Consider the following 18,195-nt stretch of genomic DNA (forward strand, 5'->3'; position numbering starts at 1 on the left):
GAGGTCAAGCACGTAGGTCCTCTGGCCTACGCCAGCACCCGGCAGCTGCCAGGCGACTGCACGTATAAGCTGCATGCCTGGTCGTCAGTCGTTACAGTGTGATTCGGGTCTGAAATATTGGACGCGGAATGAACCACATTACTTACAGTGCCTCTACGGTGTCATTCTTTGACGGCTGGTACCAATTCTCGCGCACTGAGGACGGGAACAATAGCCTCACGAGCCGACTGTCACCTTCCTCGAACTGCCCACATTCCTTCCCTTCCGTAGTTGCTAAATTTTTATTGGATTCGGCTGCTAATATCGAGGTCACGGGATCAAATCCCAGCCATGGCAGCCGTATTTCGACGGGTGTGGAATGCGAAAACAGCCTTGTACTTAAGAATAGGCGCACGTTGAAGAGTCCGGAGTGGTCCAAATTATTCCGGAATCCCCCACTACGGCGTTTCTCATTATGCGATCATGGTTTTGGCACTCTTCAGTACAAGTGTCAAGAGTTGTGCACGAGGTCCTTGATTATGTGGGTAGCCTTTATGGTGGTCAATGCCTGCTTGCCTACATTTCGGCAATATTATAAAAGCGGAACGGCAACATTGTAGACAATATGGAGAACAGACAAATCCCGCATATATTACTGCACAATAATTTTAAATAGTGGTATCCCTTCACGTCCGTGGGTAACCGTGACAGGAGACTATTTTGGGAACTACCTGCAAGTACTATATACGTCATACCCACGGCTGCACCTGGCCTGGTGACCAGTAAATGTGACGTAATATTGCGAGCAGCCTCGGCCATAGCATGCTAACGGATGTCGACACAGAGACAGTTTGCTCAATTTCTGTATCGCGCCTTTTGCGTCAAGGTTCAAAACCAACATATCAATATATCTTAGTACCTAAGCACATCTCCATTTGCAGCTGCTGCGGTAGACCATGAGTGCGGATAGCAAAGTCGCTAGGGAAATAATGGGGGCGACTTTACGAAATCGATAGGTCAAAATCAAAAGCCGTCCACTCGTAGACGCCGTGCAGACGCTAAGAATGTGTGCCGACTGAAGAAAGGCTGCCGCGGAGTGCTTGTGACGGTTGCCCTAGCTTGTTTACTCCGTAGTATTAAAAGGAAAAGAAGAAAAAGGAAAATAAAATAAAAATAAAAAAGAAGCACTCCATCAAAAGCCCACATTCAATCATCCGTCGTCGCGACTAAACGCTTTTAGGATGGTAAATCGTTCCCAGACGACGAGCGGCTATGCTTTATCAAGAACAGTGATAACGCCGGCGGGCAAGCAATGTGGCACAGTTCAATGCGCAGGGATACCTTAAATATTTTATGTTTGTTTTATTGACGCCATCGCGCGTCACCATGGGAAGTTTGAAAAGTTTAAGGTGAGTACGCCACGTGGTGGCCCTCACGTGAACTAAGCCCTCATGTCCAGAAAAGCTGGATAAGTACTGTGATTGATGAAACGAATGTTATCCATTGTAGAGTATCCCTTCCTGAAACCTGCCTGTTTCCTTGGTTGGCTAAAGTCCAGTGCTGCCCTTATATTATTGGATCTTGATGAATATTATATAATATCGGAAGTAACCTAATTGACTTCTAATTTTTCACTTCTTTAATGTCTCCCTTTTTGTAGATTAGTATGTTGGCATTCTTTCAGTTCTCTGGACCCTTGAACTCGATAGACAGTTCGTATAAAGGACCGCTAATTTTTAAAGCAATATGTTTCCACCATTTTTAATTAATCAGCTGGTAGTCCATCTCCTGCCGCTTTTCTCCGTTTCATGTCTTTCAAGAACCTTCTAACTTCATCGCTATTTATCGAAGGAGCCTCTGTAACCTGTTTGTTACTACTTTGAATGAAGGTATCGTGGCTGCTTTGTGTACTGTACAGTTGCGCATAGAATTTTTCCGTTGCTTTTACTATATATTCGAGATTGCTGATGCTATTGACCTGCCTATTTTTCAGTGTATACATCATTGTTCGATGGCTAGCTTCCTTCTCACTGTTTTTAGGCTGCGTTCATTTTTTACTGCTTCCTCAGCCTTTCTCAAGTTATAATTTCGAATATCCCTTACTTTCTCATTGTTTATTAGTTTTGGCAGTTTCGCGAATTTTATCTGATCCCTTGAATTGGACACTCTCATTCCTTGTCGTTTATTTATTAAATCCTTTATTTCTTGGAAGAGTTTACCGGCTGGTTGCCTTGGTGCCTTACCTCCCACTTCAATTGCTGCTTCTGAAACCAGCCCAGTTACGGTTTCATTAATTGCCTCTGTGTCATCATCATCTCTCTATTCTAAGGCTGCATGTTTGTTTGCAAGTGCTAATCTGAATTGGGCTGCTTTCACAGTTACTCGTCTAGTTTGGCCTGTTTCTTCCTGAACAATTTTAATCTTTCTGTCTTCGAATTGAGGTGAATCCTAGCCCTCACTAACCTATTATCACTGCACTGCACCCTACCTAATACTTCTACATCCTGGACTATGCTGGCATCGTCAGAAATTATGAAATCAACTTCATTTCTTGTTTCACCATTAAGGGGCTTTTCTAGGTCCACTTTTTCAACGCTTCCTAAAGAAGGTGTTCATTATTTGTAGCTTATTCCTTCCCGTGAATTATACCAACATCTCTCCTCGAGTGTTCTTGGAATCCACGCCGTAGTTGCCAATTGCTTGTTCACCAGCCTGCTTTTCTCCCGCTTATGCATTGAAGTCACCCATGACTACAGTATACTGAGTTTGTACTTTTCGCATCGCTAATTCAACATCTTCATATACCTTCCATTTCTTCATCATTTTGACTGGACGGTAGATAGTAGGTTTGTACTACCTTTATTCCATACTTCCTAGTCAGCTTTATTAGGACTACTGCTACCCTCTCATTAATGCTCTAGAATTCGTCAATGTTGCCCGGTATGTCCTCATGGTTTAGTAATCCTACTTGAAACTGCTTGTTATCTGATAGTGCTCTATAGCAGAGGACGTGGCCATTTGTCAGCACTGTATAAGTCTCCCCAGTTCATTCAACCTCATAACGTCAATGATATTCGAAACAATGCCTGATAGTTCCTCAAAGAGTCCTGCTAGGCTAGTTTCACTCGAAAGGGTTCGGGTGTTAGACGTTGCAAGGTTCAGTTTCTATTGGCGGCCTGTCCGGGTCCAGAGATTCTTAGCACCCTTTGAGCAAAACGAGAACAAGGTGAAAGCAGGAGCCAACGTTTCAACAAGTGGACTTGTGCAAGACAAGTCCACTTGTAGAAACGTTGGCTCCTGCTTTCGCCTTGTTCTCGTTTTGCTCATCGTCTTGAATTTTCATCTCCCGCCTTCCCCGTGTTTAGCACCCTTTGCTGCGTTACAGGACTGACCGCCACCTTATTCAGGTGTTCGGGAGCTGCTGGTGATTGAGGGCCGTTGGGCAATTGAACGAGTCCTTTGGGAGGGATTGGCAGAATACTGCACCAGGGAGGCCAATTCCTGTTCTGATGAGGGAGGGTCTTGTTGAAGCTCGGTGGGTCTTCCTAATGTGGTTGTACTTGGATTAGTGTAGCCCCACTTGCTCTCGGCATTTTTCCGGTGTCAGGCGCCACTCTGAGCCATGAGATGTAGTCTACTGGGGGAGGTGAGATCGAGTTCCCCCCTTTCAGGAAAGGAAAAAAAAACTAGAACTGCGAGGATTCGCACTTCTGACTATGGCAACCGGGCATCCAGCTAGCTCAGTCAGGTAACCATGCTGGCTGTCAGGCCACCTTATTTCGGAAAATTCCAGCCCAGACGATCGTACGCGCCTGGAAACATGCTTGAATTATCCGCGCTATACGGGTGTTTGTCGGCCTTGTCCATCGCGGCAGGTGGCACGACCTAGTGTTTCTCAATGGTTCTAACATCATGGTTTCGGTGTCTCCCGCACACATGCGACCATGAACGTGGCTAGATACACGGTATAACTACGGCGAACTTGAACAGCACTTCAAAGTAATGGGGAAAATAGGAAAATCAGAAAAAGAAAAACTTTCCGTGCTTACTGCGAATTCACTAGTCGCTTATGAACGGAGGTGCACCAAACAGCTCACGGCCTCGTCTGCCTGCCTTAGGTATCAGGGAAATATTCCGTTCACAAAAAATAAATAACTAATAGGGTTTTACGATACAAAACCATGATCTAATTATGATGTATGCGTAATGACGGACTCCAGAATATTTCGACCACCTTGTGTTCTTTAACGTACACTTAAATCTAAGTACATCGGCGTTTTCAAATTTTGCCCTCATTGAAATACGGCCGTCATACTGTCTATATGTTACCCGTCTTGCTTCTTCCCTTATCAACGATATTATTCTAAATCGAACCTAACGGAAGCTTTAGATCCTCCTACATGGGAAATGAGCTGTCCTTTCTTCTGACAACCACTGCACCGAATTTAATGAGTTATGTTGAACTTCAAAGAAACCGTTAAAATACGACTGCAGAAAGCGTACTTTTATTTAGCTTCCACGTTTTTACATAAATTCTGAAAAACGTTTGAAATTTCAAGAAGCAATACATGAAGTATACAACTCTGTAGCTCAGCAAGTAAAAACGATATTGCAATTCTGCAAGCTGCACCTAATATTTCATTCAATGCGAACAAAAATGACATATCACATGCCACGCTTAAATTCACCATTAACACCTGAATATAGCATTCGCTCAACCTTTACAAGCATTGTAACAGCTTTACGAAAGTTGTACATTCATACGTCAAAATTTTCCGATTGAGATGCTCCAAGGGATGCAGTTTATAGAGATGCGATATTACTTTTTGATGCAAACTAACGGATTTTTAAACTTCGTACTTCTATTCTTTTTCCAGATTTCAGATTTCCGATCATTCTTATCAATGCTGCCACGGATGGATGAATGGATGGATGGATGAATAACTTATCCCTAATCACTAATCACTTATCACTAATCGCGCGCACTGAGGTCCCTCAGTGCGCGCGATTAGTGCGCAGCGGGTCTCTCCCACGTCGGAACAGTGATGCCATGCAAGAGGGCAGTTTTCTACCAGAAACTTCGATTCCCGGTAAGCATTACGGTTAAATATGCTGCAGTTGAAGGAAGCGTAAGAAACAGTCAGGGATCTTTGAACGCTCTCGCGTTCCACTCCTATATGCGAAACATAAACGTCCTCGAAGTTGTTTCTCTCCTAACATCCACTAGAACATCGCTATCATCGTTTATGCTACGATCCACACCGCTCTCTTATGATCTCTTAACGTTACGCCTAACACTTTAGTGTGATAGCAATTATATCGCCACTCAGGATAATTTCCCTGTCGGCGTCACTGTGATGTTCAATACAAAGTGCAAATATGACAACTCTCGGCCAGGCACCCTATGCTGTAGGTGCGAACGAAAGCTTGCGACAGTGAGCCGAGAGCGTGGTGACTTGATGCGGCGGTGTCTTCCTCGCGCTTGCAAGGGAGGGACGCGGCGAGGGTGCGCACCGTAGTCTCATGCGCGCTAAGGGGGAGCGGGCAGATGAGCCCGCGCTAGAAGGACGAGGCCCTGGGGTCGGTTACTTCGCATCCACTCTTGTACCCCAGCTGCGGCAGCTCAGCGCAGCCGTGCGCGTCCTATCTGCACGCAATCGGCGCTGGTTTCGAAGGCTAGCTGACCGGATATAGCTGACGGCTTCGTGTGCGCGGTGTTCTCTCGCGCCTGTATAGTTCATATACAGCGAGAGCCAGCACAACGAGAGCCAGCACACAAGCAATTCTCTCGCCGCTGCTACGGCTCTTTGTCACGCCAAAATTCTGACAGCGAGTGCACGCAGTCATCGAGTGAGATGTATTCTTGTGTGCTGTGCGCGCATGAGAGCGTGATTGTTAATTTAGGTAGTAAGAGATTGTTTTTAACTGTTTATGCAGCTGGTAGGAAGCGAACCTTACTTGGTATAGCTTCTTAACAACTTGCTATCGCAATCAAAGTTTCGACTTTCGACTTATTTTTCTTCATTCCATCGCTCTTTTCGCGGTCCTTAACTTGTCCTCGAACGACTTTGTGTCACTATAAGAACATAGTGCGTCCAATATCTGAGTTCGATGGAGGATTCGAGCGTCCGTAGGCCTAACGAGACGCGTCCGCATTGAAAGGACAAGATGGTTGCTAATCGATTATCGTGGCTTTCTATGGGTGACAAAAAGCCCGTTAGCCTCGTTAGCATCACACCCGCATCAACCCACAACCTTCGCGAAATGCGAAGGCTGTGGGTTCAGTTCCCACCTGCGGCAAGTTGTTTTTTCATCCACTTTAATTTCCATTAATTTATCGTTTCTTCATTCCATTTATTAAGCACAAGTAATTTCCCCTATGTTGCCCTTGGTGTCAGTGTTTGTTGGCTTCTCATGATATGACTAATAAAAATCGGGCCCCTCGGTTCACCCCCTTTCTTCTCGGTTATGTATATATATATATATATATATATATATATATATATATATATATATATATATATATATATATATCAATGTCTGTAAAAATATAGCACAATCTCTCATCGGTTTACGCGCACGTTATGAGATGTTGGTCGCTTGTTCTAGAACTGACTTGATCTCCAGCCCTCCGTCTGCAAAACCGCAGCGCTGCTATAAATAACGGACACACGTGTGTTTAAGGGCAAGATTTCACGCAATAATCTGCAACAATTATTTTCCCCATTTCGACGTCTTGCACGGCTGCCTGCCGGCCTGAACCGTCATTTATGTATTTGTGTGTGCGTTCGTGCGTTCGTGCGTGTGTGTGTGTGTGTGTGCGTGAGTGCGTGCGTGCGTGCGTGCGTGCGTGCGTGCGCGCGCGCGCGCGCGCGCGCGTGTGTGTGTGTGTGTGTGTGTGTGTGTGTGTGTGTGTGTGTGTGTGTGTGTGTGTGTGTGTGTGTGTGTGTGTGTGTGTGTGTGTGTGTGTGTGTGTGTGTGTGTGTGTGTGTGTGTGTGTGTGTGTGTGTGTGTGTGTGTGTGTGTGTGTGTGTGTGTGTGTGTGTGTGAAGAAACGCTCCGCATGGCTCTGACGTGGTGTGCATTACTTTTAAACTTCTCAAATGAAGACCGCCACAACACTGATGCTCTCAAAGCCCTCTCAAAATTTATGTGAGTGACATCTATAGCATTAGTGATATAAGAAGATAATATTCTAATTTGCAGCAAAACCACATTTATTCATTAGTTCACTTCGAAACAGTTTCACCATGCCTGGTTTGCAAGTCTCTTGTTTCGCAAGTACTCCTTTTAGGCCAAAATGCTGTTCGGTCGACGGCGTGTGAACATTGACAATGACTCAAACGTGGGCATCCAACAGAGGTTCCATTTCGATACAGAAGACAAGGCTGGAACAAAGAAATAAGTTTAAGAGAATGGTCGCTTTAGACAACTAAAAGAAAAAAAGAGAACGTCTTTAGAAAGAATTGCATTCTTTCGCTTCCTACAAGAGAGAGAAAAGCCTCGCAAGAAAATCTTTTTCTCATCTTCCTTTCCTTTGCCGTCATGACGCCTTTTACTGATAATATTTATTCACCTCACGTGTGACAAGAAAAGCCTGTGAAGGTTCGTATGATTCTTTGGGCAAGGCAAAGACCCTATACTGCAAGGAGTAGAGCAGAAACGGTAGTAACTTTCAAAATTGAGATTATGACGGAATCCGGTCGCTTTGGGATGGAGAGGGGGGGGGGAGGACATGTGAAAAGGCATACACGAACAGTGATCAGAAAATATTTTGATTGTTAACGCTTTTGCTCCCCACGTGGAAACATTGTTCATTGATGGAAAGTCAACCCAACGATCGGCCGCAGAATGAGTCCGAAAGGCTCCCTTGTGAGAGCCGTAAATGCACCATCACAAAATCTTAAGATATTAATTAAGTTAACGTCTTAAGTTAATAATTAGTTATAGGACATATGAATTTCGCCACGTGAATAAGTTAAGCCGGTGTCGCAATCGGTACTCACTTCTAGTTGTCATTTATAGCTTCGCTGTCCAACCACCTTCACAGCGTGGTTCGATACCACTTTTTCTCATATTTTGACTAATCACTTGAAGCGTAGCACCAGTAAAAAACATGGTTACAGACAAAAAGAATAATTACAGATAAGGATTATTACAGACAAAAAGAAATAATGGTTATACACAACTTTACTGATCTAGGTATTGCGAAGCATTGCGCCACTTATTGCAGCGCGAGACGCCAAGGCGTGCTGATGTGGTGAGGAAATAGAAGCTTGATGCGCGCTTTGTTGATTTTCTATTTGCCAGTATCTTAAGACGCCGAATAGACGAATGAACGAACCAATGAAAGAACGAAAGAACATTTTCATTGCCGCGCACTCCACCAAAATTCATTGTAGTGGGTCGTGAAACTTCGGCCGAAAAGGGGTACAGAACCAATTTTTACCTACTCTAACAATGATGGTATGCCACCAGTGAGTGAAGCTTGAGTAGGTAAGGAAGGATCAAGCTTCGCTGAAGAGAAATTATGGCATAACTCATCTCAGGACGGCTGTTGACGGTTGCGAATAGCAATCGAGCAATGTCGCGACAAACCATGCTTCTGAGGTCATGTTTACTCAAAAGCCTCTAGTGGTAATTGGAGACACTAGTTGTTTCGACCACATGCCCCATACTCCGATATTGTCTCACTTTGCTATGACACTCGCTTGCCAAGGCCGTCCATAAAAATGGAGGCATGGCGACGACTACATGATGCCGACGCAGTGACCATGGAATCAGAGAGAAGGAATAATGTATATGAAACGACAAAGGGGTATAACGACGACGGCAGGATGACAATGAGATGTTGGTTCTTGACCCGTTAAGGCCCCAGAAAAATGTGCCAGTTGTATGTTGTTGATTTTTCGTGTCAGGCGATATTTTCACACTGTAAATACATTGTGAAAGTTTTGTGAGTGGCGCATAATTCTTTAATACGCTACGATAGTGTACTTTGTAAAGTACGCTGGGCCTTTATGGCAGCAAAACCTGACGCAGGTAACGAAGTGTATCTGCTGTACCTTGGAGCTTCCAAAAACAAAAACGCTTGAAGCGAATAGTCAAACAAAATTGTGCTCAAGCCCGCTAACCTTCTGGTAGTAAAATTAGCAGTTTAGTGGGAAATATTGTTTGTTATGGAGGTGTTTTTACTTATCAAGTGTGTAAGATGACTTCATCAAGTGAGAAGGAAGGGCTCTGCTGTGGGTTTCAGAGGCTCGCGCAACGCAAATATGTTATTGAAGCTGATCTAGACGCGGTAATTGGCGATGAATACAGGCATGCAAAACTAAAGCATTCAGCATTTGGTTCAGTGGTAATTGAGACATTCACGAGACTGGTGACATTTCCTCCAATGACAGTCGGTTCTTGCATTACAATCCAGTTGTATAAATAATTGGGGTCACTTTGTCTGAATTTTCTGTCATTTCAGGAGGTGGGGTCTACGTCTGTTTCACAAATCTGGGCGGCCCTACTTTTATTACGTAACTCATCTCGATTGGCATAGGAATATACCCAGTCTTTGTCGTTTTCTGTTCCCTCCCACTCGTTTTGCAATTTGTTATAAAGGGTGCATGAATTATCGTTCTTTTTATGTATTTTTCAGGCAATACCTAAATGGATTATATTTATCTAAATTTACTATAACACTGCTCGCTATATTATTAACTGAGAACACAAGAGCATCGTCATCTTTGTCGGCAACCAGGAGGAATACCAACAATGTTGATGTAAATCTAAGTACATTTATTTCCTGCAATAGTCTCTTAAGTTCTTGTAATCAGAAAAATTATTTTGACGACATACAGGCGAAAAAAACCATCGCGTGTGCTTTGTGAACAATCACACTCTTCTAGCATACAGACATGCCCAGGGTACTTTACAAATTATTCCTGCATTCATTTTTTGCGACGGTATAAATGTGTATTTTATATCGAATGTCATACGTTCATCGTTTACATCCTGCTTTTTTGAAACTAACCTAAAAAATTCAGCTTCCAGAATCTATGCTGTGCTTTACAAAAAATAAAGAAACTGCATGTAGAGCCGCATGTGTAATGTTTATCACTTTTCCAAGTTTGGAGATGAATAGATCAAACACATCATGCAGCTGATGAAAAACTACAGTGCGGCCGTCTTCGCAGGACCTTTCTTAGTAAAATGGCGTACCAAGGAACACTATGTGTGTTGTGTTTAATTATTTACAAATGGAAATGGTAGAACAACAGAAAGCTGAGCTAGTTGTTGAGGATTCATTATGCGAAAAAGAGGTGAGGCGTGCAGACAGGACACAAGAGTAGAGAAGCGGACAACACGAACGCCGACTATCAACTGAAGGGATGCTCAAAAAACGGAATTGCCATGTCGTGCCTTAAGCCTTCTCTCACCAGATCCTGCATGCACAAAATGAGCGCCAGTTTTAATGCGCAGGTCCGGCGCCTATTAGAAGCAGGTTATGCTAGTGTAGCAGTGGCCACTGTGGCTGAGCGCCTTAAGAAGTCGGTCGTGATTACAGAAAGCAGTAATAGCAAAAAAAAGAGTAGTGGCTATTCCCTACATTCATTCAGTGTCGTACAGGCTTAAAAAAAGTTGCAAGTAGATATGATGTTAACGTTGCTTTCACTGCTCCCAATAAGCTAGGTAGGATATGCGCTGCCGTACCGAGAAAAAAGGAGCAGGTAAAAGGAAAAAAAAGAGATATTTGTACAGTGAAGCACAATAAGAACAACCGTTTTACTGACTGTCGTATGGGTGTGGTTTATAAAATTCACCTTAGCTGTGGCCAGTTCTACGTAGGGCAAACGGGGCAGTGTATCAATTAGAGGCTAATGGAACATAAAAGGTTGTTAACCGGTGGATCGCCCTCTAATCTTTCCCTACATTGCCAAGATTGTAACTGCACGCCAGAGTTAGATGAATGCGCGATATTGTACAGGCATAAGAATGAAGATACCGTCTTATGGTAGAGGCATGGCAATGGCGGAAGTGCGTGCGTGAGTCAGCCTTCGATTACTTTACATAAGGAAGAGATTAAGTGCCTTAACAGTTATCTCTCGCGTAGGTCAGCACATGTACCCGACTGACACATGGTGATACCATTCCTGGGCATGCGCTGGTTAGTTTTATGTCTTCTTTATTTTTTCGCCTCAGTGCTCCCTTCAGTTGATAGTCGGCGTTCGTGTTGTACACTTTTCTACTCTTGTGTCCTGTCTGCATCCCTCACCTCTTTTTTGCATAAGGAAATAGTACTGTACTTTTCAAAGTATGCTGAGCGCTAGTGGGTTAAGTTATGAGGACGGTATAACGACGAGAACATGACAACGTCGACACGAGGACAAAGACAGGATGACGACTGCATGACGAAGATGGCGTGACTACGACGGTATGATAACGGACGGCGACTTACAGACGGCGATGCTATGACAACGCCGGCACAATCGCGATTGAGTTACAGCGACATGATTAAGATAGAGTGACGAACAAGGAATGACAACATTGGATCGACAATTGTTGTATCACGACTGGTGCATGAGGACAACAGGATGACGATACTGAAGTGATGACGACCATGAAACGACAGTGTACTGACGGTGGCATGACAAGGGGCGGATGTCGAAGTTACAGGATGCATATGGAACGACTGCGACTGCATCCCGATGATTGTATAACAGCAAGTTCTTGACAGAAAAAGCGTATAAATTTTTCGAGGCGGTTGCCCTGTTCCTTGCTGTTCGCTCTTTACTTCAGTTTTAACTAGCTTGTTCACATTGTGCCTGGACTTCATTGCTCAGGAATTGCGTGGGAAGAAATGTAGCCACCTACGAGCCCAGTGAAGCCAGGTACGAAGCCTTATTTTCCTTTTCCTTTGGGGTGTCCCCAACCGCTACGGCGGTAGGCAGTCGAGAATGGCGGCACGAGCCCTATGACCGCCAGCATGTTTTTAGGCACATGAGTGTGACGCAGGAGCGCGTCCAAGCTTCTGCGAACACATACAATGTGCATGACGTCATCAAGCAGGCACTTGGACATCAGGGCGCTGACGGTGTTCATGGTGGAAACCAGTTTAGGTGAGAGAAAGAGACCCCGTCTTGATGAAGCACCCACTCAGGAGAGCGACAGTACTCCAAACTTTGACCTAAGCGATTATGAAGCCATTGAGTGTGATGAAGAACCTTTCAAATTCGTAACCTAAAAAAAAGAGAGAAGTGAAGGAATTCCGGTGTTGTTCCGACCATTGGAAGAAGGAAACAGTTTTTCCGAAGTGAATCCAGATCATGCTGCATCAGAAATTGTCTGGACGGCAAAGGAAAAATTTCAGATGTTTTCAGTAAACAGACGCGGCAGTTTTTCAGTGAGTGTTACCTCAGTGGCGTTTGCGAAAAACCGGCTTTTACTGCATAAAGTGGCAGACTAAGAGCTAAGCCCTACATTCCGGCTTCGCACGGCCAAAATATCGGAAAGATTCGTCCCGTGCCATTTCAGTACACTGAAAACCAACTGCTCGAGTTTTTGAAAGATTTTGGAGTAATATCAGCCCACCGACAAGCAATATACTACCACCTGGAGGATATTAAAGTTGAGTCCCACTCTTTGCACAGTGTAATCCTGCACTTGAGAGATGACAAGCCATTGCCTCAGAGAATCTACTTGGGCTTCACCGGCCCTCCGGTAGAAGGATACCTTGGTCCTTCCTTGAGGTGCTATAAGTGTCAGAAGTCTGGACAACTGGTAAAAAGCTGTCGTGGATGACGTCGATGTAAAATCTGTTCTGAGAACCATGAGCATGCTGAATGCAAGTTTGTGCAACTGCCTAAATGTGCAAATTGTGCGGGCAGTCATGCGGATCCTTTCTCAGGATGTCCTCAGAACAAAGCCACATCCATGTTACGCAAACATGAAATAATTCATGGGAAGAAACCACGACACAAGGAGCCTCTGCCGAATCTTGATGCAGTGAGCCTAGCGAATAATCGCCAGTTTATATCAACTGAACAAAGATCAAAAGAACCATCATATTCGTCGGTATTAAAGCAGCAAGCTGCGCAAAGGCCTCAGAGGCAGCGGAGTCATCATTCTGCTACAGCCAATGAAAACCACACATCAAAACTATATAAGCGAGCTACCCAGAACACCCCTCAGCGATCACCTCAGACGGTGACTGGAACCTCGACATTCCTTTCACAGCTTACATCAGGTTAATCATGCGCAATTATTTTTTTTGCGCGGCTTTACCATAGCGCAAGAAATATGAAAAGTACCGCATGTTTTCGCTTACGCACAACGCAACACTGTGCTCCAGAATGTTATTTGAAGGAGTTACAACTACAGGGATCAGCAACTACACTGTGATTACGTTGGCTGCGAACGGCACGTGTAACACGCAATATGTTATCAGAAGGGGCTAAGACTCTCAGCTTTCGACTTTTAGGATGTTGCTGAGTAAGATTTTGAGTGGAGTTAGTTCTTTGAAATCCCTTCTGTGAGCTGTGGTGTCACTACACGCCGTTGCTAATGACGCTCCACATTTCGCATTTCGCGCGCTGCAAGTGAAACACGATAAAGTATTTATGCGGGGTGCCTTTGCAATGAAATCGTCTTAATGGATTATTTTTGCACGAAATAATAGCTGTCCCATTAAACTGTGTGCCCGAGATTTGTAAATTATAAACTTGTTCAGTGTTTATCTTTATTTAATAAAAATACTGTGCTGAAAACTTGATGCTGATGGCGGAACAGGACTGACGAACTAGCACCGTAGGTCTCGTAATCGTATATTGCACCAGATTTATGCTAAAGCTTTGTAAAACTTAGCTGGTACACTCCGTAAATTCCATCTCGTATATATTGGCCAGGTTTGCGAGAGAAGCGAGTCCAGGGTCGCAATCACTCGATAATACACAGAATTGTTACAAGCACTCCTTCTGCAGTATGATTTCTAATACTTTCGCTGAGGAAGCAATCGAAGTAATGATGATGGCAGATATAATTATACTTACTCCTGCGCATATGGCATATGTGTTTGACATATATCCAAGAGCCCCGCCTCTAAAAAGAAGGGAAAGAGCAGCTATCATTTTTAAGAAGTGCGGGACAATGTGTTTCGTTAAGTGCAAATGTAGTATAAGTACAATTTCATTTATAAATATTCTTGTTTTACTTATATCGGGATTAATATCAAAACAGTTACTTGGCGACATCCACACGATATTAAGACATAGAAAAGTTAAAAACAACTGAGGCTGCGTGCCCGAAAGTTTACTCAGAACATCTGTAACGTGAAATGCTGACATGAGTCAATGACACAAGTCTCGTATTTCCTATATTAATTGTGTGATGTATAGGTATGTGTAATTTGTATAATTCTAGACACAAGTTTGAGATAAAATTTCCCAAAGTGATGAACGAAATACATGGCCGTTACGATTGCTTTTCTGCTTCAATGCATAAAACAGCGTTTCGTAATAAATTAAGTGGAACAACAGTGCATTTTAATGGCAAATTCGACGGCCCGAATCTGCAACATGGCCTGTTTCTGGAAAATTGTTTCAAATGGATACGGCTTGCAAGCTCACCGGCTACAATTCCTAAATTCGAATATGTTCGGTAAAGTAATTAATTCAGCAGATTATCAGTAGACATTTGTTAATTAATTGAATGTGTTTCGATTTCTGCTGCAATTAATGTCCGCCTCCATGAATAATCCATCTCAAGGACTACAGTTATGATATCTGCCACAGGCGATTTTTAACAATTCCATAAAAACTAAACTCACATGTGCAAGATTTGGTCATGTACCACAAATGCAGTATGCTTCACGATTTGCGGGTTATATGCATGTTTATTGTTTTGTGAGCTGGTATAAAAGCTTTCAACGAGTTCCCTGCTGCTGTCAGCACGTGCTTTTGTTTATGTATTTCACTATTGTGATAGGGCGTGTAGCAAGACTTAGTATGATACGACCACATAAACGTGCTGCAATCAGTCGTGTACTTAGATTCAGGTGCCCAGAAACATTCGAATAGAAGAGCGCGCGGAAGTAGTCAACGGGCTGAGTGAGGTCTCGCTAAACGGAACCAAGGCATTGCTGATGTCGCCGTTATCGAATACCTTATGGTACGGAACAAGGATCCTTATCGGACAGTCAAAAGACCGTGAATTCAACTGCAGAGACTGCTGTCCCCTGGTTTGAGCCAGTAAAAAGCACGCTTCTTCTAACCTGTCATTGCTTTTGATTCCACCGTCGGACATAAACGATTCAGGAGCGATCGGTATTTTGCAGAGCTCGGCCAAATCATGCCCATCAGTGAGCCTTGATCTGTGAGCGGCTACGTTGTGAAGACGCACGCAATGACTTAGCAGGTGGCTTCGCTGTTTGCACGACGCGTCACTGCGACCAGCCGCTGTTCAGTCTAAAAAATAACCTACGTTTGCTTGCTAAGTGTGAAGAGATGATCTTATACGATACCTGCGACATCTAGAAACAGGCAATGCCGCCAGCCAGAGGCATGCTCGGCGGCCAGAGTGGTCATGGAGTAGCATTACAAAGTCAACATTCCGCGTGAAAAAGTGTAAAGATTCGCATCGTAAGGCAAGCCCAAGGCAGCGCGAGGAATATAGAAAGACACGACAAAGCGGCCGACCCACTTGGGCGTGAGCGCTCGCACAGCGATCGCTGAGACTGAAGCAAAAGAAGAGGGAAAGAGACGCTATGGTAGGCGGCCTTCTGTCTGTTTGATTACGCCACCAATTATAGGTTAGACCGCAAAAGCTGTTTGTTCTCGCAGTCGCTTATGAAGTTTCGCCTGACAATATATTACGAATTACACTATCTTCGCAACTTGCTAAGTAAAAAAAAAATTGAACAATGACAAATCAACTTTGAGCTTACATTTCAGTAAGCAGACTGCCTCATGCACTGCAGGGAGAAATCTATTAAAAAATTGCGACCCATTTAGCAATTGCTACGTCTACGCAGAAGGAATGATTTAAAACGTGATTTGTGAAATTTTGGTAATTACCTGCGAGATTTTTTCATAAAAATTAAAATATTAATATTACCTATAGGTGATTCTTTTAAATGTATAACCTGGGACTAGTACATTTACTAAAATATTTTGAAAGTGCCTCAATTTTCACAGCATCTTTATAAACACCTTCATTGAAATTAGAAAAATATACTGTTCCTTTAGCACTCGTTTCAAGTACTTACATTACAATAATAGTGGCCGCAAGAGAAAGGAGGGCGAACGCATTGAAGCGAGACATGATAACAATGTTGCGGGCACTTGGAGCAGCATAGTACAGGGGTATGGGAAAGTTGTAGTCATTTATACTACACAAGAACGTCAACCGGAGGCACATGCCAGATATGTGCCAATAACACGTCGAGACTCTCATAAGATTTATACGTCAATCTGTTTTACAGAAAGAATAGCCGCCATCGTAACACTTTATTAAAATATTCAAATCATGGCTCAAACTGTGGCACAGTAATAATACGCCTTTGTCATGTAGCGCACTGCACTATACGTAGAGAACCGAAGTGGACTGAAACAGCTGCGTGAAAAGGTCGCAGAATTTATTTCTGTTCTTTCAATTATAGCTCGTGTTCAAGCATTACATTTATATTGAAATACCTCACATTCTGCACACAATGAGCTCTTATTCTGCTAAATAGAGGGAAGTTTCTGCGCACTGCTCAGACGGAAAGAAAAAGTTCCTTTGAAGCAACGATTGAATTGTTCATTGTTTACAACTTGCTCTATCAAGCAAAAGCTTTAAGCTGTGTAAAATTGTTGAATTGTTCAGGTGGACATAAAAGCTTCTCCTATGACAATACATGAGCCTACGAACATGTCTGGGTAGTTTGTAGGTACGCCGTAGTCACAAGGGGGGTAAGCGAGCATGTTATATTCAGAAAAATGTCAACGTTCGCGAAACGACGAAATATCGGACAGCTGTAATGCAGCTTAGCACAGATGTAATTCTCCCCTACATTGAAATTGAATTATTCAGTTCGTCTTTATAGATGTAACCGATGGTTTCTGTTGTCTAAACGCCGACTCAAATTAACAGTTCATTTAAACTATGCGTGAACATAAGTAACAAAGGTATATTTTGGCACATGTAAACATTGATATGGCTAGCAAACCTTTTAGTTGCATAAGATGTTTTCGGGCAGCGAAATATTATGTTCTTTGCTAATATAAAGGTTTTTATCATGAAGAATTTCTTGATGCTTTGGCTAACATCTGGAACTTTACTAAGTACAAACATGAAATAAGGTTATTAGGGGTGGAACTTTATTATCGATGATTCATTCAGGCGAAGAAGTGCCCGATATTGGTTAGAATATAAAGATACGGCTGTATAAGTTTCAGTACTACGATTCCTTAAACAACGCTGTGAACATAATACCACATTCTTCATGTATAGCGGCTCGTTTCTGCCTCAACCTGGTGCGCCTAGGGAAACGTGATTTCGAAGAACAGGATCACGCTGTCGCCACAGGACGACCGACTTTGGAACTGACCAAAGTAGCAGGTTGCAAGTAACCAGTCCAATTTTTGCTCACTTTTATTTCTTTATGGGCAGTCTTCGTCTGTCCCTTTTCGTGGAATTATCCCAAGATACGGAAACCGGCTCTGCTTGCCACAGTTGGGTAGGCTAAGTAGGCTTAGAGAACTAGGGTAAACAATACCTAATCTGCAGTTTTACTATTGCAATGGTTCACAGCTTAAAGTTTTGTTTGCTGGATTCGCCGGACCTTTCTGTTACGCCGCTGAGGAAGTCGGCCATATAGACCGTTATCATTTTCAAGTCGTCGTGGCGCTATTGTGACGTTTACTCACCCTCAGATTCACCGTCCGTATGAGCGAAGAAGTGCAGTGATTTGCCCAACATGGTCACTGGGTTACATATAATGCAGGAAATCTATGCCTCAGTGCGGAACATTGAGCTGTAAAATTATTGCAATTGGCGCAGTTTTGACTATGTAATTGAACACGTTACGATGTCAGCATATAGGGGGACATTTATTGTTTCATTACTTCCAGAAATTAGGCTTTCTATTAGGCATCTAGCGACGAAAAAACATGCGCCAGGTAGCCAAAGACGCTCGCGAACTGAAAACAACACTTTATCACTACCGCTGAGATTCTAACTCTGGTCTTT

General features: G+C 43.4%; 1 long non-coding RNA gene across 1 annotated transcript; it reads right to left on the reverse strand.

The window, feature by feature from the left end:
• Nucleotides 1–7,183: 7,183 nt before the first annotated feature.
• LOC142578082 (uncharacterized) lies at nt 7,184–16,324 on the reverse strand. Its single transcript, XR_012827159.1, has 3 exons — nt 16,232–16,324; nt 14,019–14,067; nt 7,184–7,367 (listed from the first exon to the last, which is right to left on the reverse strand). It is a non-coding gene; the product is annotated as an uncharacterized LOC142578082 (long non-coding RNA).
• Between the last annotated feature and the right edge of the window lie 1,871 nt (nt 16,325–18,195).

This window comes from Dermacentor variabilis, chromosome 4, assembly GCF_050947875.1.
Source record: "Dermacentor variabilis isolate Ectoservices chromosome 4, ASM5094787v1, whole genome shotgun sequence".
NCBI classification, from domain to species: domain Eukaryota; kingdom Metazoa; phylum Arthropoda; class Arachnida; order Ixodida; family Ixodidae; genus Dermacentor; species Dermacentor variabilis.